Source organism: Sorex araneus, chromosome 3 (genome assembly GCF_027595985.1).
Source record: "Sorex araneus isolate mSorAra2 chromosome 3, mSorAra2.pri, whole genome shotgun sequence".
NCBI classification, from domain to species: Eukaryota; Metazoa; Chordata; class Mammalia; order Eulipotyphla; family Soricidae; genus Sorex; species Sorex araneus.
The window spans coordinates 104,859,187-104,881,263 of record NC_073304.1 but is presented as its reverse complement, the minus strand read 5'-3'; the positions used below and the strand labels follow the sequence as shown (position 1 = coordinate 104,881,263).

The following is a 22,077-nucleotide window of genomic DNA, read 5'->3' as shown; positions in this document are numbered from 1 at the left end:
TCTGAATCCACCGGGGGGGTACTGGAGGTCGGGTTCCCCGTACGGGCCACCAGCTGTCACTCGCCGCTTCGTCCAGCGAAGAAACACGCAACTCGGAGATCCTTTTGGCTGCAATTTATTCAGGAACTTTCTCATGCATTAGAGAAGAAATCAGGAACGGGGACGAGGAGGAAGGAGGAAAGGGGGACGCATGAGGGAGAACCGACTAGCTAGGTGACTTCCCCCCTTATATACTTCTCCCTGCCTGTTTGCCCTCTAGTGTCTGCAGCTGATAAACCAGCCATAACTTGTGAGCGTGACAAGACATCCTGATTCCCCATCAGGTGTTGTTCACGAAGCACGGTGCAACCAACAAGAAACAGGTGTTCACGAAGCACGGTTCCATGGAGGCTCTCCACACGGTACTGGTCTTGCACGTGGCTGACCTGGGTTCAACTCCCAGCATACCATAGGGTCCCCCAAGTACTGACAGGAGTAATCCCTGAGCATTCCCAGGTGTGACCCCCCACCAAAAAAAGTCCTAATGGGAACAAATGAAACACAATAGAATGTTACAGGATGATGACGATAAAGGCTGTTTAGGGAAAAAAAAAAAAAACGGGACCGAAGCAAAAGTACAGCAGGGAGGGTGCTTGCCGTGCACTCGGCAGACCCAGGTTCAATTCCTGGGCACCCCCCAGGGTCCCCAGCACCACCACGGATGGAAGATCTAACACAGGAGCAGAAGTGCTGTGCGGAGTCCATCGCCACGTCCTGCACTCCTGGGCTATCTCTGACCCAGAATTAAAATTCTATATAAATCCTATGAGCCTTGTGAGAGGAACACAGACAGGCTCCATGGAATCACCTGGAAGAGAAGTCAGAGCTGTGAGCACCAGAGAGGAGCACAACTCATGGCCCTGACCAGAAAGGAGGGCCGGGAAGGAGCCGGAAAGGCGCTGATGAGCTTCACCCTCAGGCACCAGCTCACAGACCAGACCAGAAAGATGGTGTTAGATGCTCCTTCCTCTCCACGGGACACATTAAGTGGGTTGGAAACCCAGCTGCCCATCGCTCTCAGGGACGGCAAAGCAGGCAGCTGACCTGCTGTCCTGTTTCTCAGGGCCCTTGAGTTCACTCTCTCTGAAAATTTTGTAATGTTTGAACAGACATATCTAGCTCAGTGGATGAAAACTAGGTCCTGCAGCCAAGAGCTATAGAAGACAGGGAAGGGAGTGCACTTGCCTTGCCACCAGCTACCCTGGTTTGACGTTCCGCATCCGTATGGTCCCCAAAGCCCACCAAGAGTGATTCTTGCATGCAGAGTCAGGAGGAAGCCCAGACATGCTGGATATGGTCCGAAAACAAAAATAAACTCCACAAATGTGAGTTGTGTACTTAGTAGAAAAAAGAACATCTATTATCACAACTTTCTGGAACTGACCCAAAGTAAATGCATTTTTTATGATGGCCACAGAGACAGCACAAAGAATTGGAGTGACTGCCTGGCACACACTTCAAACAAGTTTCAATCCAAATCAGCCAAAGGGTGCCCTCGTCTTCAATGGGGTGATCAGTCAGCAGAGCCAGAAGTAAACCTTTAGCACTGCTGGGCGTGGCCACCAACTAAAAATGAACCAATTATACTGTGGCAGGCTGCTTGCTAGGCCAGGGCCTGCACTCCTGGCCTACCTCTGACCCCAGGAATTCAAATTCTATATAAATCCCGTAAATCCTGTGATAAGGACACAGACTGGCATGCCCGAGGAGGGTAGGACAAGGCCCAGCTGGTAGAGGCCGTGGCAGGGCTGCTGACAACTGAAAGCTCCTGATGAGGCCCTGAGCCAAAAACACAGGCTGCAATTTCGAAGGTTTGCAGGGGCCAGAGAGAGAGACCAGTTGGCAGGGCACTTGCCATGCATGCAGCAGACTCCACTTCACACCCTGAATCCCTAAGCAGTGATTCCTGAGCACTGCTGAATTTGACATCAGAGGAAGTCATCTGCCAACAGTGATGTGTGATAGCCAGCAATATATCTCAAGGGTCAATTCTTTGGTTTGTTTATGTTTAGAGGCCACACCCTGCAAACCTTACAGGTCAGGTTTTCACAGACTATGTCATTTCCCCCTCCCCCCTTCACCCACCCCCGTTTTTTGGTCACACCCAGTGTTGCACAGGGGTTACTCCTGGCTCATACACTCCTAGATTTATTCCTGGCCGTGCTTGAGGGACCATATGGGATGCTGGGAATCGAACCTGGGTCGGCTACGTGTAAGCAAACGCACTACCCACTGTGTTATTGCCCCACCGTGACTAGGCCATTTTGCAAATTCTGTTATGTGATCATGTGTAAGAAAAATAATGGGGAAAGTACATTTGGCCTAAAAGAAATCTAAATGATGAAAGTCTACAATTTTGCTCAAAGACTTCAACCCCTTTGTTTCCTCCTGACAGCCTCTTGTTGAAAGTATCCCAGAATGTTCGTATCTAAGGACTTCCAGTGAAGGTATGAACAGAGGTGCAGGAGAGAGCCCACCAGGATGGAGCAGATGCTGGCCACATGGAAGCTCAGGGACCTTCACCGGTACCCACTGTCACTGGTACTGTGAGCAGAGCAGGGCACAGCCCTCAAGCACTGCCAGGTGTGCTGACAAATCCCACCCCATCTGCTCCCCGAGTAGTGAGATAGACCCAGGGACAGGGCTCAAGGGCAGAGCACCTGCTTTACTGGTGGGGGACACAGCACAGCTCCCCTACATCCAGAGACACATGGACAGAGGGGCAGAGTCCCTCACCAGCTGCAAGTTTGTTAGCAAAAATGGGAAAACAAAAAAATGAGGCAGGAGAGAATTCCACAACAGCCGAAAACAATTTGGGAAATACCAGGCAGTGCTCAGCGAGAATAGGGTGCAGGAGAATGAACCACTCCGCCGCATTCAAGTCAAGTGCCCTGTCTGCTCTCCTATTGCTCCGGCCTTTTCTTTCTTGATTATCTTTGGGTTCAGACAATCCTATGGGGTATGGGAGGATTGAACCCAGGTTCATCCTGAGACGGCACCCTCCTGGCTGTACTAAGGCTCCCACCCCTAGAGTGAGACATTTAAAACCTAGAACAACAGGTCTGCAAACCCCATTTCTGCAAGTACTCACCCAAAAAGACAGGGGGCCTCTGGCCCATGAGGAAGCAACAATGAAAGAATGCTCTGAAACTTGACAGGTGGAGCAAAAACACTTTCTGGGAAAAAATGAAATCATAGAGAGTTAGCATAGATAGTAAGTGGATAGGGTCCTTTTCCTTCAAGCATCTGAGCCGGGGCACATAGGTTTCCCCACCCCAGCACTGCCAGGAGCCATGCTTGACCTAAGATCCAATGTGAGCCCTGAGCACTTGCCAGCTGTATCCCCCAAACTACAATTATTAATAATAATATTAATAATAAATAAAAATACAGTGGGTGGGGTTCTTGTCTTGCATGTGACTAACCCAGGTTTGATTGCCGGCATGCCTGTTTCCCTGAGCACCACCAGGAGTGATCCCTTAGTGCAGAGGTAGGAATAACCCCTGAACAATGCCCAGTGTTCTCTACCCCTGGAAAAAAAAACACTAAAATTATTTTAAATAATTAAAGGTGTGGTGACCAATGGTGATCCTAGATTCCGTTATACTAGGGCTTAAACTACATCCTGGAAGTGACCAGGCTACATCCTGCTATATTTTCACACTTGGTTGCACAAACTTCTCTGGTCCAGCACAGCCCGGATGCTTTACCCATGTCTGCCAGGGTCTCTTACAGCTCCACATATCCGAGGATCCCAAAAACCTACTTCAGGAGCAGGGAACCTGGGAAAAGCAAACGGTCAGCCAAACACTTCTGAGCCCCATGCCAGTGAGGAGGGGAGTGCACTGGGAGAGCATCTGCCTTGCAGGAGGCTGACAGGACGGAGCCTGACATTCCAGAGGGCCCTGAGTACTGCAGAGAGAGTCCCCCAGTGCAGAGCCAGGAGGGACCCTGAACGCTGCTGGATGTCGGTCAGAAAATTATGAAACAAAATAGTTTTTTAATTAAAAAAAAGAGAGAGTTGCCTTCCCGCTCTATCCAGGGAAGCGACCCTTGGCCCTGACTCCACAATCAGCCCAGTGATGAAAGCGGCCTGCAAAGGACCGGTCTGGGACACTCCCAGGTGCTCCCCAGCCCCAGCCTGCGACCCTCCGGGGCTCCGAGTGTCCCTGCGGGAACCAATGGGGAGGCGGCCTCGGCCCCGCCAACCTGCGGGGAAACTGGGGAAACTGACACTCCCTCGTCTCTCTCTGGAAGGGGGGCAGAGGATAGGGCAGCGGGGAGGGCATGGGCCTTGTCCCGACACCCCGTGGGTTCCCCGACCCCCGGAGAGTCCTGAGCACTGAGCCAGGAGTCAGCCCCGAGCCCCGCCGGGCGGCCAGACCTCCCCGGGACTCGCGCCCCTCCGCAGCTCTGAGGCAAGTTCCCTCAGAAACCCCCTCGGCTCCCGGAAGGGCAGGAACAAACGAGACAGACCTCAGCAGGACGCTGTTGCCACCTGGGTGGGGGCTGCTGCCCTCGGGCCCCATCACGAAGCGACCCCCCGGGACCCCCTGTTCACTCTGGGCACCCCCTACCCACGCTCCAACATGGCGGCCGACCGGAAATGCCTCCATTCTCAGACAGGGACTCTGACATCACTCACACTCCTGGCCAGAGTTTTAAAGGGCCAGACTCCAACTATTCCTGACCGGGTACTTTCTGGTCAGGAATGTTGATTTTTTTTCCATTTCTCCTCTTGGATCAAGTCAGTAGGAAATCTGGAGGGTCATCAAGTACCGGATAGACAGAATATGAAGCCAAAGTTTTTATGTTTTCACAAAGGGAATGAAACCCACCAAGATTTCCTTGCAAGCACCTACCAGTAAGCGCCCCAACCCTGACCTCCAAGGAACACCACCAAAAAGCAATGCTCAGAAATCACTGGGCGTTAATATCCAGATATAATGTTTTGTGTTCATTGATCTGTTTTTTGGGGGGGCACGTTCTGTAGTGCTGAGGACTTCTGCCTGACTGCTCAGGGAATCACTCCACACTGGTCTCGGGAAACCCTCTGGGGTTCTAACCATGGATCCTGGGTCAGCACCTCCCAGCTATCCTGTCCTAGCCCTGATTTTTGTTTACATTGGACCGAACTCCAATTGCTGGAATAGCTTCAACGGTTCATGTATTCTGTTACAGGAGTGAGCTAGAAACTAAGTGAATCACATGCCCAGAATTAGTTAAGCTAATTTTGTGGGTGACCCAGAATCAGGCTTAGGAATAATGGAAAAGTATTATATGTGTAATCAACATTCCTGTATAATATGTGTTCATGTGTGTTCGTAGGCATTGGGTTCTCAAGTAACTGCCAGCTCTGTGCTCAGCAACTCTTCAAACAGTGCTCAAGTTAGACTATGCACTGATTTAACTGGGATCTAAAATGGATCAGCCACATGAACGGAAGTCCCTTCCCTGCCCTGTAATGAGCAGTCATTTAGTAGCTTAGCAGTGGATGAATTACACTGTAGCACTGTGGTCCAATTGTTCATCAATTTGCTTGAGCAGACACCAGTAACAGCTCCATTGTGAGACTTCTTGTTACTGTTTTTGGCATATCAAATATGCCATGGGGAGCTACCCATGCTCTTCCCTGTGGGCAGCATACTCTCAGAAGCTTGTCGGGCTCTCCGAGAGAGATGGAGGAATCGAACCCAGGTCAGCCACGTGCAAGGCAAACGCTCTACCCGCTGTGCTATTACGAAACAAATATTAAATTCTTCAAAATTTGAACTAGTAGTCAAGAAGAACTGTACAGTGGTTGTACAGGAGAAAGTCTCTTTTTTTCAGATTTGTTGACCTATTGTTCAGCTGTAAATTGCTGTTTGTATAGTAGAACTGTTGTCCCGTTGTTCATCGATTTGTTCGAGCAGGCACCAGTAATGTCTCCATTGTGAGACTTGTTACAGTTTTTGCCATACCGAATACACCATGGGTAGCTTGCCAGGCTCTGCCCTGCTTGACGGAGGAATCAAACCGGGTCAGCCGCGTGCAAGTCAAATGCACTGCCTGCTGTGCTATTGCTCCAGCTCTGTATTAATATGTGAGAAGGTACATCAGCAATGCTCAGGGATGAGTCCTAGTGGGGCGCTGGGAGCCATAGGGGGTGTTTGGGATGGAGCCCAGCTTTCTACTTATATGAAGCAAGTGCTATCACTAGGGCCCACAAACCACTTCTTTGAAGCAATTAATACTTGTACTAACTTTCTACAGAGGCAATCACAGTATTCATTTAGTATGAAGAATAATACAATGTCTTTAGGTTTCAATTTGACTTATGTCAGTACACAGTGACACAAAGGCCTTCCACGCCCAGTATTTGGCTCTAGATTTCCTCCTGAGCTGTTGAGAGACCAGAGATATGGTGGCGGGGATGGAGCCTTGACCCCACCTTCCAAGTCACATGCTCGCTCCACTGAGCTATTCTGCCAACATAAAAATATGTCTATTCCACGTGTGAATCTTGCCATTCACTCCTGTTTGGTGACCACATTCTCAAGTCAAATTGCAACAACACTAAATCCTGAAGCTGTGGCTTGAGTTCTGAAATCATTCACAGCGATCAAGGTAAGAATTAGTCTAATAGTCCCTGGGTGAATAGGCCAAGCAGGTGGAGGACATCTCTGGTTCTCACAGTCCAAACAGGCCCACAGCAAAGGGAAGGTCCTTTGGAAGGATCGCTGTGAGGAGCCTGACAATCCTCAAAGTAATTGGGCTTTTGTATTTGACCTCAGCCGGTGATATTTGGAGAAGCATATAGGATACTGGGGATCAAACCCTGGTCGGTCATGGGTAAGACCAACACCCTTCTCGATGTACTGTCACTCCACCCAACTAGCTTTGTTATGGGCTCACTCCTTCACTTTTAAATGTAAATGTGGAAGAAAGTCTCTTAATGGGTCAGAGAGAGAACAGCAGGATGGTGTACAGGGTGACAGGGGCTGTTCCCTGAGAACCACCCAAAAGACCACTAGGAAAAACCTACAACAACACAAGGCCCCACAACAAAATAAAAGGTCCCTGGACAGGGTCCAGCACAGTCCTGGTCAGGAAGGTCAGCACAATCAGGGTCAGGAAGGACAAGCCCCACCACCCCACTCACGGCAGGCCCAGTGCTCAGCCCCACACAAACCCACTGCTGCCCCATCCCAGAGCAGGAGGCGATGGTGGCCAAAAGGGACCCCCAGGATCACACACTCACACACGCAACCCCTGCATCCCGGTACAACCCCCACCGCATCCCGCAAAACTCCACATCCCCCTTAAGCCTCCACCGAGCCTCAGGAACTGCCGGGATATCGGGGAACAAGTGAAAAACAAGCGTGAAAGCGCACCCCCACACTGGCATGAACCCACCACTCAGTATAGAGACAGGGAGGAGCGAGGCTCTCACTGGAGGTCTCATGTCCTGCCACAAAATCGGCCTTCAAGTCAGCTTTCCAAGAAGAAACCATACTTTGTCCTTTATCCATGTGAATAATGAATGCTGGACCCTGTGTCCAGGATACCACTGGAGGCCCTGAGTTCACTCTCACTGAGTGCAGAGTCAGGAGTAAACCCAAGCAAATAAGGACAAGGATAGCAAGCCCCCCCAAATTTATATTAAGATAAAAACAAAGGGGGTAGGCTGTGGCGGTAACACAGCAGGTAAGGTGATGGCCATGTATGTGGCTAACCCAGGTTCGATCCCCAGCATCCCATGTGGTCCCCAGAGGACCACCAGGAGTCATTCCTGAGTGCATGAGCCAGGAGTAACCCCTGTGCAGTACTTGGTGTAACCAAAAAAAAAAAGGGGGAAGATGGGGGGGGGGGTAGGGAGATAGTACAGAAGGTGGGCAAAGGTCTTGCCCATGTCAATCCAGGTTCCATCCCTGACAACCCCATATGGTCCCCCACCAGCCAGGCATGATCCCTGAGTGCAGAGCCCAGGAACAAACCCTGAGTCTTGCTGGTTTGGCCCAAAGCAAATTTTCAAAAACCTAAAAGAGTCCAGTGGTGGTAGGCGACAATACACAGGACCGGGGAACATGCTCTGCACTCAGGAACCTCTAATTTGATGCCGGGCACCACCTGGTCTCCAGAGATCACTTGAAGTGACCCGAGCACTGAGCCAAACAGCAGCTGAGGGGGTGAGACTCTCAGAAGTAAATTATCTTGGGGGCTGGAATGACAGCATAGCGGGTAGGGCATTTACCTTGCACTCAAACCATGGGGTTCGAATCCCAACATTCCATATGGTCCCCGAGCACTGCCGGGAGTAATTCCTGGCCAAGAGTAACCCTTGAACACCATTGAGTGTGTTCAAGGGTTACTTGAACCAAAAGCCAAAAAATAAATGAGTGGAATTTAAAAATTACAAATTAAAGAAAATTAAAATGCTGATTGTGTCCCCAGAACAATACCAAGAGCAAAAGCAAAACAGTCAAGTGTGGAAAGAGAAGTAAATTTATTTGGTTTGTTTTTGGTCACAGACAGCAATGTATAGGACTTATTCATGGCTCTGGGCTGAGGAAATACTCCTGGCTGTGCCTGGGGTTCATATTGGATGCCAGGAATCGAACCAGGAGTGATTCCTGAGTGCAGAACCACAGTCATCCATGCACATCACCAGCTGGGCCCCAAATGAAACAAACAAAGCAAAAAAATAAGTTGAACTCATAAGAAATAAAGCCAGGGACTGGGGAGATACTCCAGCAGGTTGGGGCTGGCCTGTACCCTGCACACACTTAGTGTTCTGACCCCCATTCATTCCTCCAGGGTGAAGGTCATGGCCACATCAGGGAAGGTCACCGTGTCCTGATCTGATACTCACAGGAGACAAGAGTAAACACACCCAACCCCACTCTATGGGACGTGAGTATGAGACACCCCAGCGCCCAGAGGAGCTCAGGGCCTCTTCCCACTCCACACAGTCCCATCAGGAGGAACCAGCCTCCACCCACATTTCAGGCTGATGAGCCCAGAAATCCCTCACAAGAAGCCAGATGTGCTATAATGACACTAGACTAGAACATTCCTGCAGGTTCTAGACTTGCATGCAGCCACCCCAGGGATAAATCCAATGAGCACTGCAGAGGGTAACACCTGAGCACAGACCCGGAAGGACCAAAAAAAGCAACACTGAGTTGGACCGAAACACTAGACACCCCCTCCCCCGCCAATGCTGTATACTGCAGTCCCTGTTCTATGTTCCAGGGATGAGAAGGGGACACACAATGTCCAGCGAGTGACTCAAAGCTGTTTGAGGACTTATGGGCCTGTAGGACTCAGGACTCCTGTTTTAGAGTCACCCCAAATCTTTCCTGAGGCAGGTAAAAGTGACTTGACCCCAATACCTCTGCCAGCCCCAGAGATCCTTTGCTCCCAGGGACACTATATACAGCAGCAAGAGAACGAAAGACTGTGACTGAGCAGAAGAGTCTCTCAGAGAGGAAGGACAAAACAGGGGAAATGCATGTCCTGGGGCCAGAGTCATGGTAGTTGCCAGGGCGCATACAGGGCCTGCACTCCCTGGGTCCTGGTGAACATCAGGGGTGTATCCGAAGCACAGAGCTAAGAGGAAAACATGAGCATCTCCACTGTGGCACAAAAAACAAAAATGAAAGAAAACAACGCAGCAGGATGGAGTAACAGGACACTGAGTCCAGGAAGCCCGGGTAGGGCTGGCGATCCCTGCTGTCCATGTGGTCCAGCAAGAACGCTGAAGTGCAATGTTGGAGTGCAGAGCCAGGAATAATCCCAAGAATCACAGGGTGTGGCCCCCACCACCCCCAAACAAAACAAACCCCCCCAATAAGTTAGCCTTATACTATTAGCACCCCATAAGATCCCCAAGTTCTGACAGGAGTGATCCAGGAGCACTGAGTTGGGAGTACTTCTTGACCACCATCAAAGCTAAGTTTTAACAAAACAAACAGGGACAAAAGTGGCCTCAGATAGCAGTCAGTCACCCTGCCACGAACCCTATCCCAGAGTTCCCTCCTAAAACAGCTTGAGACAAATGGGCCAGGAAGCCTATTCACACCTGTCACTATTCGTGTCATCCTGTCGCTCTCCACTTACCTGGGGACAGTGAGTCAGACAGTGTGTCACCATCTTCCTGTCTTTAATTCCTGAGGATCTGAAATAAGTTCCATGCAAGACCTGGAGGAGAAGTCAGAGCCGTGAGCACTAGAGAGGAGCATAATCTCTCAAACTTGACCAGAAGACCCAGCACTGGAACTGGAAACCCTCTGACTGGCGGAAATAATCTGGCACCAGATCCCTGACCCACCTGGGGAAGACACTACCAGAAGCTCTTTCTTCTCCTGCAGATGCAAAGTGGACTGGGATCCGAGCTGTCAGACCAGACCGGAGTGTTGGGCTCGGGCTACAGGAGAGGAAACTGAGCCCTGGGACTTTTCCCTGAACCCTACAAGAAGGTCCCTACAGGCAGGCACCAGGGGCTGACTCTGAGCCCAGGTGCTTAAGCGCATCAGCGCCCCCTGCAGGCCCGTACCAGGGCTGGCCTCCTGCCCTGCCCCCAGCGAACCCAGCCCTGAAAGTGGCTCTGCCATGGGGGCAGCCAAAGGAGTTCAGCATGGACGAACCTTCAGTTACCCTCTGGCAGGGTGGACAGGGACACGTGCGTGGGACATCTCTACTGGAGCCCATGGTCACTTCTACGTCCAGGTCAGCCCAAGGTACAGCCCCAGGTCTGTCCAGCTAGTACCCATCTCTTCTGGGTCCTGATTTACTCTAATCCCAATCAGCACAACTGCATAGGTGGGCCTCATCCAGCACTCGCTCCTGTCTTGCAGCAATATATTTGAGAATTGCACAAACAGCGTGTTGTATAGTATAAGTATCTGGCTGTTTACTAAGAACCATGGTATGAACTGTTCCTATTATTTAACTATAAATATTCTATTCTGGGGGACAGAGTGATAGTACAGAATGTATTATCAGTTTACCCAAGACCAATACCCACGCAAACCTTATGGGCCCCTGACCCCAGCTGGCAGCAGTGATCCCCGAGTTCAGAGTCAGGCGTAAGGCCTGAGCACTGTACTCCAGAAGTATGGCAACAACAAAATGGAATCTAGCAAAGCAGAGGGAAAAAAAGAAAGAAAAATTCATAAGCAAAGACAAATTCTCACATGAAACATTTAAAGAGTCAAAGAGCGTGTCCTTAAAACTCTGTTTAATGCCTTTTTCTATGCTGCAGAAGCCTATGGTTTCTCCTGAATCTTCATTCTTCTCTGTCTCTGCTCTCACATATTTTGTGTGTGTGTGTGTGTGTTACATGGCAGAGCCTGGCAAGCTACCCGTGTGTATCAGATATGCCAAAAACAGTAACAATAAGTTTCTCAATGAGAGATGTTACTGGTGCCCACTCAAACAAATCGATGAGCAACGAGATGACAGTGACAGTGACATTGTGTGTGCTGGGCCAGAAGCAGCAGTGCTCAGGAGTGATTCCAAGCTCTCCACTCAGGGATCAGTTTCAGCAGGTCTGAGGAATCCTGAGATGCAGGGCTCAGACTTTGCTTGGCAGGTGCAAGGCAAGCGCCCTAATCTCTGTACTATGGCTCTGGGCATTGCTGAGTAAAATCTTCCCCAGCACACTAGAAGTGATCCCTGTGTAAAGCTCCCCATCTCCACAAAACACTATCTGCCTTCAAAAACACAACTCAGAAAAACAAAACTACTCACTGTACTCACCCAGTGGCCAGTCTCCGGGGCCCCCTGGTCAGGGAGAGATGAAGTGAGAGATGGTTCTTAAAGTGTGGGAGAAGAAATTCCTGACCTGAAAAAAAGATGTTGGGGTAAAACAGATAAGCAGGTAGGGTGCTTGCCTTGCTGACCCCGGCCAATCTTCTGCATCCAATACAACCCCCTGAGCACTGAGGGAATAATTTCTGAGCCCAGAGACAGGAGTGAAACCTGAGCATCTCAGGGTGGAACACCTCCAGAAAAAAAAAATAGGGTAAAACATAAATTTTCATGGGCAAACCCCAGCCCCTTGTGAGAGCCACGCCCTGGGCACCCCGCATTTTCCAGCGACCAATAAAAAGGCGGAGGAAATCTGACCTCTGGCCAGCAGGGGCTGAGTGGTGCCCCTCAGAGTGAATCTGGAGGGTCTCAGCTCACTCATGTTGGGCCAAAGGGGCCGGGACAGGCCCAGCGCAGCCCGTGTCGAAGGGTCCGGACGGTCATGGCCCTGCCCTTGGCAGCCCCGCGCTCAGTCCCGCGCCCACCCGCCGCTGCCCCATCCCCATCGCTGAGCTGGGAGCGATTGTGGCCGAAGGGGCCCCCCAGGATCATCACTCACACCCGCGACCCCTGCGCACCCCCCAACCGCCCCCATCGTACCCACAAAGCCTGCCCCGCACCTCAAGAACCGCCTGGATATCGGGAACAAGTGGCAAACAAGCGCGAAAGCGGCCGGCCCCGCGGGTCACTGTGCGGAGACCGGGTGGGCGGGGCCGCTCTCGCCCTGGATAGAGTCGGCCTCGCTGTCCCCTTCCGTGCCAAGACGCCACATTGTCCTTGAATCAGGTAACAAACGTGGCCGAACTAAAGTGACTGTGAAACCAATACCAGGAAGGCTCTGGGAAGACCCCGTCTATGACGTCAGCTCCACTTCCACTAGTGTTAAAAGGCCATTTCTTTCTCTGAAATGGGAAAGGTGGGGCCCAGGTTGTGACACCCTGACTGTTTAACAACCACAGCGGAATGGAATTGCCCGCTGACACAGGGAGAGCTGGGCTCTCCCCACCATTTGTAAAAGATCTGACTCCAGGAGACCCATCTTTTCAAAACACTCGCCTGTGTTTTTCTATTCACAGTCAAGTCCATTAACTGTCTCCCATCCACCCTATTAAAGAACATTTCCAGGACCATTCTCCTAAGATGATCGCTTTTGGAAATAAATATCCATAATCCGTATGAAAGTCTAAAATAATATCTTGAACGCTATGTATGCAGAGAGATAAAGCGGGTAAGATGCTTGTAAATATGGGCAACCTGTATTCCAACCCCAGCATCCATAACGTGCGTGAACTCCCAGGGACGGAGCCCTGAGCTAAGAGCCAGCTGTGGCCTGGCCACAGCTCCCTCAGGCATAAAACAGGAAGGCTTGAAAATGAAGGTTTGGCTCATTTTTGATTTATGATTCTCGGCAACATTGTGATTGATGTCCGCCATAAACCCCTTCAAAACTGGACCTCTGGGCCAAGAGAGAATCAGAGCAAAGACTAAGACAATGGTGAACCTTGGCAGACCCGAGTGAGCAGCGGTTATGTTTGTATGTATGTATTTAATTTACTAAAGACAGAAAGCGCAAACTGTTGTTTAAAATTCTAGGATTAAAATTGATGAGAAAACAAACTTGCAATATCAAGTAGATGTAGAAAATAAACTTATGTGAATATTGTTATATCTGAAAGATAGTACTGAGAGTATCCTGTCTGCATGGCAGAGCCTGGCAAGTTCCCCATGACTGTATAAAAATAAAAAGAAAAGGCGCGGGCGAGGGAAGGGACGCCTCACCGCACCGAGCCAGGCACAGGGCCTAGGGCAGCAGCTGTCTCTCCCGCCACCCGAGCTCGGTAGCCTCAGGCCGCTTCCCCCACCCCGGGGAGGTTGATGGCGAAGATGTGGCAGGCAAAGGAAGGAACGGAGCCATGATGGTTGGTCTCACTTGCAGTTTATTCCAGTCTTCCCTCTATACACTCTCCATCCTCTCTACACCTGTCCGCCCTCTATACACTTTCCGCCCCCTCACCTTCTCTCCAAACCCCTTTTATTGATCATGGCCCTTCCAAAGGGCGCAATACATTGACGTCACCAAAAGCACCAAAAGATCTTACAGGAAGAACATTGAGGCAACATAATTCTCTTGTATCTGCAGGCCTGCTAATCTAGGCCCCCCGGAAAGAAGATACAAAAACAAAAGGGAAGCCTTCTTTGGGCTGAAAGCACTCGGATTTACATCCCAAAGACCAGGCTGGGCTGCAGCCTGGAATCTACAATGTCAAATCAAACCTGGCTAGCACCTTAGATCTGCGGGGTCAAAGATCAGCTAGGTTTCTGTGACAAAAGGTTTCTGTGACAAAACTCCAGAAGGCAGCTGGAAAAGGGGAAATATTCCAACACATGACGTATTCCATATGACAAAATAGAAACACTGATGGGTCTCTTTCCCCGGACTCTGAAAGAGCCGCCAATGTGGCACCATTGGGAACAACGAGTAAAGAGAGGCTGCTAAAATCTCAGGACTAGGACGAATGGAGACGTTACTGGTGCCTGCTCAAGCAAATCTATGAACAATGGGATGACAGTGATACAGTGATTGTCATATCTGATTGCAGGATTTTTAAGACTAAGAATTTTTTAATCATTTTGCTGCTTCAAGAGGGATTACCTATTTATATTTACTTCTTGGAGCGATACCACAGCGGGTAGGGCGTTTGCCTTGCATGCAACAGACTGGGGTTCGATTCCTCTATCCCTCTCGGAGAGCCCGGCAAGCTACTGAGAGTATCCCACCCACATGGCAGAGCCTGGAAAGCTTTCCGTGGAGTATTTGATATGCCAAAAATAGTAACCACAAGTCTCACAATGGAGATGTTACTCGTGCAGCTTGAGCAAATCAATGAACAATGGGACGACGGTGCAGTACAGTGCAGTTTTATTTGGTCACCTTAATCCTGACTTCCATCTCCAAGACCCAGTATTAACAAATTAATATACATGTGAAATCCAAATGCTGGGACCCTGCTATGGCCGATGCCCAGGTGATAATCAGCAAGTACTTTTCCCTTATAGTAATGATGTCACTGGAAGCTTGTCACACCCTACCTGGATTATTTGTTTCTTGGCTGTAGTCCGGCAGCCCCCTAACACTCCTGGTCCAAATAAAACTTGTCTTCCCTGGGGGGCAGGGGGGATGTTCTTAAGGAATCGACTCATGCAGTGTGTATTTTATGTCTAAAAGGCTTGAGAGGTATGCAAAGGTCTTCCGACATTTACAAACATAAGATTTCTCTCCACTATACATTTTCATATGGCTAGTAAGGGTCACAGGTTGAGTGAAGGCCTTGCACATTCCTTACATATAAAAGATTTCTCTCCACTATGACTTTTCAAATAGTAAGGCTAGAGGGCAAAGTGAAGGCCTTCCCACAAGTCAGACAATTATATGATTTCTTTCTGGTATGATTTATTTTTCTTTGCTTAATAAGACACCAAGTTTGAGTGAAGGCCTTCCCACAGTCATTACATATGTAAAGTCTGTCTCCAAGATCAATTTTCCTGTGACTCCAAGGTTTGAAGGCATAATGTAGGCCTTCCCGCATTGCTCACATATGTAAGTTTACTTTCCAGTATGAATATTACTATGTGTATAAGGAGGAGTGAGTGAATGTGTTCCCATGGTCCTTACAAATATAAGGGCTGCCCCTAATTCATCTCAAAGTAGGTAAGAATGACTTGACCCTGAGGCCCTTTGCGCCAACTCCCTGGGACAGGCGCATGCCCAGAACTGCACACACAGCAGTGTGTGAACGTGAGACTGTGTGACTGAGCAGGTGAGTCTCTCAGAGCTGGAAGGACAAAACAGGGCAAAGGCCAGTCCTGGGGCCCGAGACATTTGTAGCCATCAGGGTACATACATACCCCACACACCTGGGGTCCCTGGATGCCTCTCAGGGGTGAATCTGGAGCAGAGAGCCAAGAGGAAGCCCTGAGCACCTCTACTGTGGCACAAAAATAAACATGAAAGAAACCAAAGCAGCAGGATGGAGTAACATGACAGTGGGTCCGTGGACAGCGGGTAGGGCTGGTGATACCGCCGTCCCATATGGTCCCTCTAACACTGCCAGATGGAAAACCTGCGTACCGAGTCAGAAATACCCTCTGAGAACCACGGGGTTTGGTCCCTCCCCTTCAGCAACTTCCAAAAAAAAAAAAAAACCCAAATTAGTGTAATCAACGTTGGACCCCTGGCATCCCATACAGTCCCCTTGTCCTGACAGGAGTGATCCTTGAGCACCGCTAATGTGGCCCACTCAAATCAACAAAATAAACAACAAAAAAGTGGCTCAAACAGAGAGCCAGCCACTCAGGCCAGGCGCCACATCCCACCTCTCCTTCCTGAAACTACCCGAGACTGTCGGCCAAGTGCGACCTATCACTGCAATGCATCATCTTATCACTCTCCTGCCTGAGAATGGTGTGGCAGAGGGTGCGTTACTATCTCCTGCCTTTGCTTTTCCTGTGGATCAGAGGAGGCTCCGTGGAAAGAACTGAGCTGTGAGCAACAGAGGAGCACAGCCAGCCCTACCCACACCTGACCAGAAGTCCCTGCCTTAGAGCCAGAAATGTAGCGACTAGACGGAGACTCAACACGGGCTCACAGACCCATCCACAGGGAAACACTGCCAGATGCTCCTGCAGTGGACATCTGGGGGACAGAGAAGTGGGTTGTGACCCGGCTGCCTGTTGAGACAGGAGCACTTGGCTACAGGGAAGGAAAGTGCAGCCCTGTCGAGCCCCGGGACTCCACCCAGGCCCCACAGGAAGGTCCCTAAGGCCAGGGACTAACTCTGAGGACAGGAGCTTCCACACAGTGCCCAAAAACAGATGACTGGTTAAAGAAACTTTGGTACATCTACACAATGGAATACTATGCAGCTGTCAGAAAAGATGAAGTCATAAAATTTGCATATAAGTGGATCAACATGGAAAATATCATGTTGAGTGAAATGAGTCAGAAAGGAAGAGACAGGCATAGAAACATTGCACTCATATGTGGAATATAAAGTAGCAGAGAGGTACGAGCTTGCAATGATGCAATTTCTGGCAGAAATTTCTCTGGACTTAATTAGTAAAATAGAGAAATCCAAAACCATGTGGCCACTATTGCGACCACTTGACCTCATATCTCTTCATTCCCAGCAATGGAAAACAAATTATCAAATGATTCCTTTCAGCAGGTCCGACTCTGGGGGGAGAAACTCTCCAAACAATAATAGTGAGTTATTTGTTGAAATATAGAGTGTAATCAAAGTAAAGTGAAATTTATCAGTTACACAGGCAGGGTGGGGGGCTGGGGAGTTGGGTGGTGGGGAGGAGGTATACGGTGATTCTTGGTGGTGGAATATGTGCACTGGTGAAGGGATGGGTGTTCGAGCATTGTATAACTGAGACTTAAACCTGTTTTTTCCAGATTGTGGCTATTGTAAACAGTGCTGCAATGAACATAGAAATTCAGATGTCATTTCTACTATACCTTTTTGCCTCTCCAGGATATATTCCCAGGAGTGGTATTGCTGGGTCAAATGGAAGCTCAATTTCTAATTTTTTGAGAATCGTCCATATTGTTTTCCAAAAGGGCTGAATCAGTCGGCATTCCCACCAGCAGTGAAGGAGAGTCCCTTTCTCCTCACATCCATGCCAACGCTGGTTGCTTTTGTTTTTTGGGATGTGGGCCAGTCTCTGTGGTGTGAGATGATATCTCATTGTTGTTTTGATCTGCATCTCCCTGATGATTAGTGATGTTGAGCATTTTCTCATGTACTTCTCAGCCTTTCAGATTTCTTCTTTGGGAAAGTTTCTGTTTGTTTATTTCATCACACCATTTTTTGATCGGGTTGGCAGTTTTCTTCTTGTGGAGTTCAACCAGTGCATTGTATATCCTTGATATCAAACCTTTATCGGATGGGTACTAAGAAGCAGAAATTCTTGACCTAGAAAAAAAACACACACGCGGCCGCCGGGACTTGGGACCCTTGCCGCCGCCACTTCCCGCGCCCCACCGCCCCGGCTTTCCCGTCCGCCCAGCTCCCTCCAACCCGGCCTTTTCCCAGGTAATCAGGAGACTCTCAGCCACGCCTCCCGAGTGCGCCCCTGGTTCCCACGCGGCCGCCGGGACTTGGGACCCTTGCCGCCGCCACTTCCCGCGCCCCACCGCCCCGGCTTTCCCGTCCGCCCAGCTCCCTCCAACCCGGCCTTTTCCCAGGTAATCAGGAGACTCCCAGCCACGCCTCCCGAGTGCGCCCCTGGTTCCCACGCGGCCGCCGGGACTTGGGACCCTTGCCGCCGCCACTTCCCGCGCCCCACCGCCCCGACTTTCCTGGGACCATTGTCCCAGGAGCCCCTGCTAGGAAGAAACGGGGGCGTGGCCTGAAAGGGGCGTGGTCTAAAAAGGGGCGTGGCCTCCTGCCAGAGCGGTGGCCGCTAACCCGGCCGCAGTTATTATCTCCTACCTTAGCACATTAGGTATGGTCTTCTTGCTTTGAAAATCGGTTTAACACATCTCATACACTTATGCGACCTAGCCTATTAGCTCTAAGTTTAGAAAAATTATCAGTGAATAAGAGAAGCTTAGCAAAGCTTTTGTAAAGACAACTTAGCCTTAAGTCTTCATTAAGGCCCCAACATCAATCACAAAGAAAAGGCTGAGTGTAAGGAAGACTTCTAGAATAGGAATAAAGCTGCCATCAGAAATAGCACAAACAGAGCCCCTCCTTCTCTCAGCAAGTGGTAGGAGGAATAAACACCTACAAAGTTCCAATCCTATACTTCCATAACAATATGAAGAAGCAGCGAAAATCCCCTCCAGGAAGAGAGGGAGAAGAAAAGATACTAGAAACCTCAAAAGAGGCTCCCAACATCTACGACCTCTCAGATAAACAATTCAGAGAGGAAATATGGAGGAGAGTCGACCTACTCCAAGCAAATATGGAACAGAAAAAAAACACAAAACTTGGAAGCAGAAACAGTAAAGCGGGTAGGGAACTTGCCTGCATGTACATGCAGTCGAACCAGATTGATCCCTGGCATCCTATATGGTCCTCAAGCACCAGCAGCAGGAATTCCCGAGTGCAGAGCCGAGAGTAAACCCTGAGCATCTCTGGATGTGTTACACAAGCCAAACCCAAACGATACTGAAAAAGTTTCATTTGCAAACCCCACCCACCAGCAGGGACCCAGTGACCAGGTGGCCCAACCCCATCATGACAATCACAGGACAGAGGACAACTGGGTCTCCTGCTGCAGGGGGGCTGGGGCCCTGCCCTTCAAAGTGAATCTGAAGGTTCTACACTAGTGACACCAGGACCAAATGCTTCAGGACAGGGCCCAGCTCAGTCCCATGCTGGGAGGTTTGGGATGGCCAAGCCCTGCCCTCTGCAAGTCCTGCAGCCCCCAGGCCCACAGCCTCCGTGCTCAGCCCTGCACCCACACGCTGCTGAACCTTCATAGAGCTGGAGGCGGTCGTGGCTCAGGGTACCCCCACAATCACCCACTCACACCTGCATCCCTTGCACCCGGGCACAGCCCCCACTACAGCCCCAAAGCCTCTGGGTCCCTCAAAGCCTCCGCCATGCCTCAGGAACCGCTTGGTTATTAGAAAACAGGTGAAAAACAAGTGCAAAAGGACCCCCAAGCTGGAACAGCCCCACTGCTCACAGTGCGGAGATGGGGAGACGCAGTGTGCTCACAGGACTCCACTCACGTTGGGTCCAAACATCACTCTAAGAGAGCTGCATCTGCTAAAATGTGAGGATGCTCTACTGGAAGGTTCCTGAAGGTGGTGGCCTTGCTCACAGTCACCCCAGGGACATCCCAGTCACTGCTCTTATGAGCACTGCAGGGAGTAACAACTGAGCAAGAATCAGTGGGCCCCAAAGGAGTGACCCTACTTTCAGCCCAAAACACTGAACATATACACCCTGCACCCCACAGACCATGTTCTAGGGAGAAGGGGACAATCAATGTCCAGCCATTGATGGAAAACTGTGTGTACACATATGAGCCTGTAGGACTCTAAGCACGGTTTAGGGCCACTGCCCATGCATCTCAAAGCAGGTAAAAGTGTCTTGAGCCCAAAAGCCCGAGATCCTTTGCTCCATCTCCCTGGGACCGGAACATGCCCAGAACTACAAACAGCAGCGCGGAATGCAGGACTGTGTGACAGAGCAGGCGAGGCTCTCCATAGGGGGAAGGAAAAAATAGGGGAAACACATACCCTGGAACCCGAGTCACTCCAGGGCGCAAATGGGGCCAGCACAACCGGGGAACCCGTGATGCAGATCAGGTCAAAATCCAGAGCACAGAGCCAAGAAGGCCTGAGTACCTCCACTGCTGCACAAAAATAAATATGAAAGAAAACAAAGCGGGAGGATGGAGTAACAGGAGAGCAGGTCGGGCTGGTGAACCCAATTGTCACACATGGTCCCCCAAGCAATGCCAGGTGCAATGCCGGAGTGCAGAGCCAAGAGTAATCCCCAGAGTCACTGGGTGTAGCCCTCCAAAGAAAACAAAATACCCAGACGCCAGCACTCCGTACGGTCTCTGAGACCTGTGAGAAGTGATCCTTAAGCACTGAGGCATGAGTACCCTTTAAGCTGGGTGTGGTTCAAAAGCCAAACACAACTGACTCAAATGGGCTCATACAGCAATGAGCCGGGCCCTCCGACAAGGAGGCACATGGCAAGGTCCATCCTGAAACAGCTCAGAGACATTTAGCCCAGGAAGCCTCCTGTCATTGCCTTGCCTCATCTTGTCACTCTACTCCTACCTGGGGACGGTGTGTCCGATGGCATGTCATCATCTTCTCCCGCCTCTGTTTTTCCCAAGGATCAGAGACCTGGAGGAGAAGTCAGAGTTGTGAGCACTGGAGAGGAGCACAACCACCAGCTCTGGCCAGCCATGCCCTCGGACACCAGCTCACAGACCCGCCTGGGGGACCCTGCCCGATGCTTCTGTCTCCCCAGGAGAAGCAAAATGGGTTGGCAACTGTGTTGCCTTTCACAACACAAGCTCTGGGCTTGGCTACAAGACAGAAAACTCAGCCCTGTCTTAGCCTGGGGGCTCCTCCCTGGGGTCCCACAGAAGGTTCTCACAGGCCCAGCCAGGGGCAGATTCCAAGGACAGGAGCACAAGCGCATCAGCGCCCCCTGCAGGCCGACAGCAGGGCTACAACCCCCTACAACCAAAGCCCGAAATGTGGCTCTATCAAGGGTGGGGGGTGAGAGGAGCCCCTCAGTCCTTCTCCTCTGAAAAACAACTTTCTACACGTGCGTGCACACACATACACACAATGCCCTTTACGCACTATACTTTCTACACTTACACACACACACACACACATACACACACACACACACACACACACACACACACACACACACACCTTTTACCTGCAGTACTCACCTCATAGTCAGGAGTCTTAGCAGGGCTTGCAACTTGATGTGAAGAAGCAGAAATTCCTGTTCCAACAGACAGTAAAGCTGTTACGATGCTTGCCTTGCTGACACCAGACAATCCTCTGCATCCCCAGACCCCAGAGCACTCCAGGAATAATATCTGAGTCGAGAGCCAGAGTAAGCCCTCGGAGTACCACAGGGCATAACAGCCCCTCATTCCCCACACCAAAAATAGCTCCAAAAGGAAACTATCATTGGGAAACCCGTCACATACAGATCCACTGCTTGAGATGCCCCATCCCACCAGAGCAGCCAATAAAAAGTAGGAGAGGAACAGGATCTCTTGACATTGGGTGTGATGCGACTCGGCCCCTCAAAGTGAATCTGGAGATTCTACAGCAGCGAGACTGGGGCCAAGGTTCCAACGCGGTCAGCTGGGGGGGTTGGATGGCCAAGGCCCCGACCTCGGCAGGTCCCTCACCCCCAAGGCCTGCAGCCCCCGCCCTCAGCCCCTTGCCCACCCACCACTGTCCCATCTCAGAGCTGTAGGTGATTGTGGCTGCAGGAGCCTCCTTAGGACCACACACTCACACCCTGCACCCTGGCACAGCCCCCCCTATACCCCCCAAAGCTCCGCCACATCTCAAGAACCACCTGGATTTCAGGGAATGAGTGAAAAACAAGCACAAAAGTGCCCCCACCAAGCTGGTGGAAACCAGCAGCTCAGTGTGGAGATGGGGAGGCGCCGGGCACTCACAGGAATCTGCCCCTGTCCTGCCACAAAATCGGCCTTCAGAGCTTCGCG

General features: G+C 50.6%; 1 long non-coding RNA gene across 1 annotated transcript; it reads right to left on the bottom strand.

Moving 5' to 3' along the window:
- Window positions 1-17,534: 17,534 nt before the first annotated feature.
- On the bottom strand, window positions 17,535-21,335 carry LOC129403371 (uncharacterized). Its single transcript, XR_008629140.1, has 3 exons — window positions 21,280-21,335; window positions 20,645-20,713; window positions 17,535-17,810 (listed from the first exon to the last, which is right to left on the bottom strand). It is a non-coding gene; the product is annotated as an uncharacterized LOC129403371 (long non-coding RNA).
- Window positions 21,336-22,077: the final 742 nt, after the last annotated feature.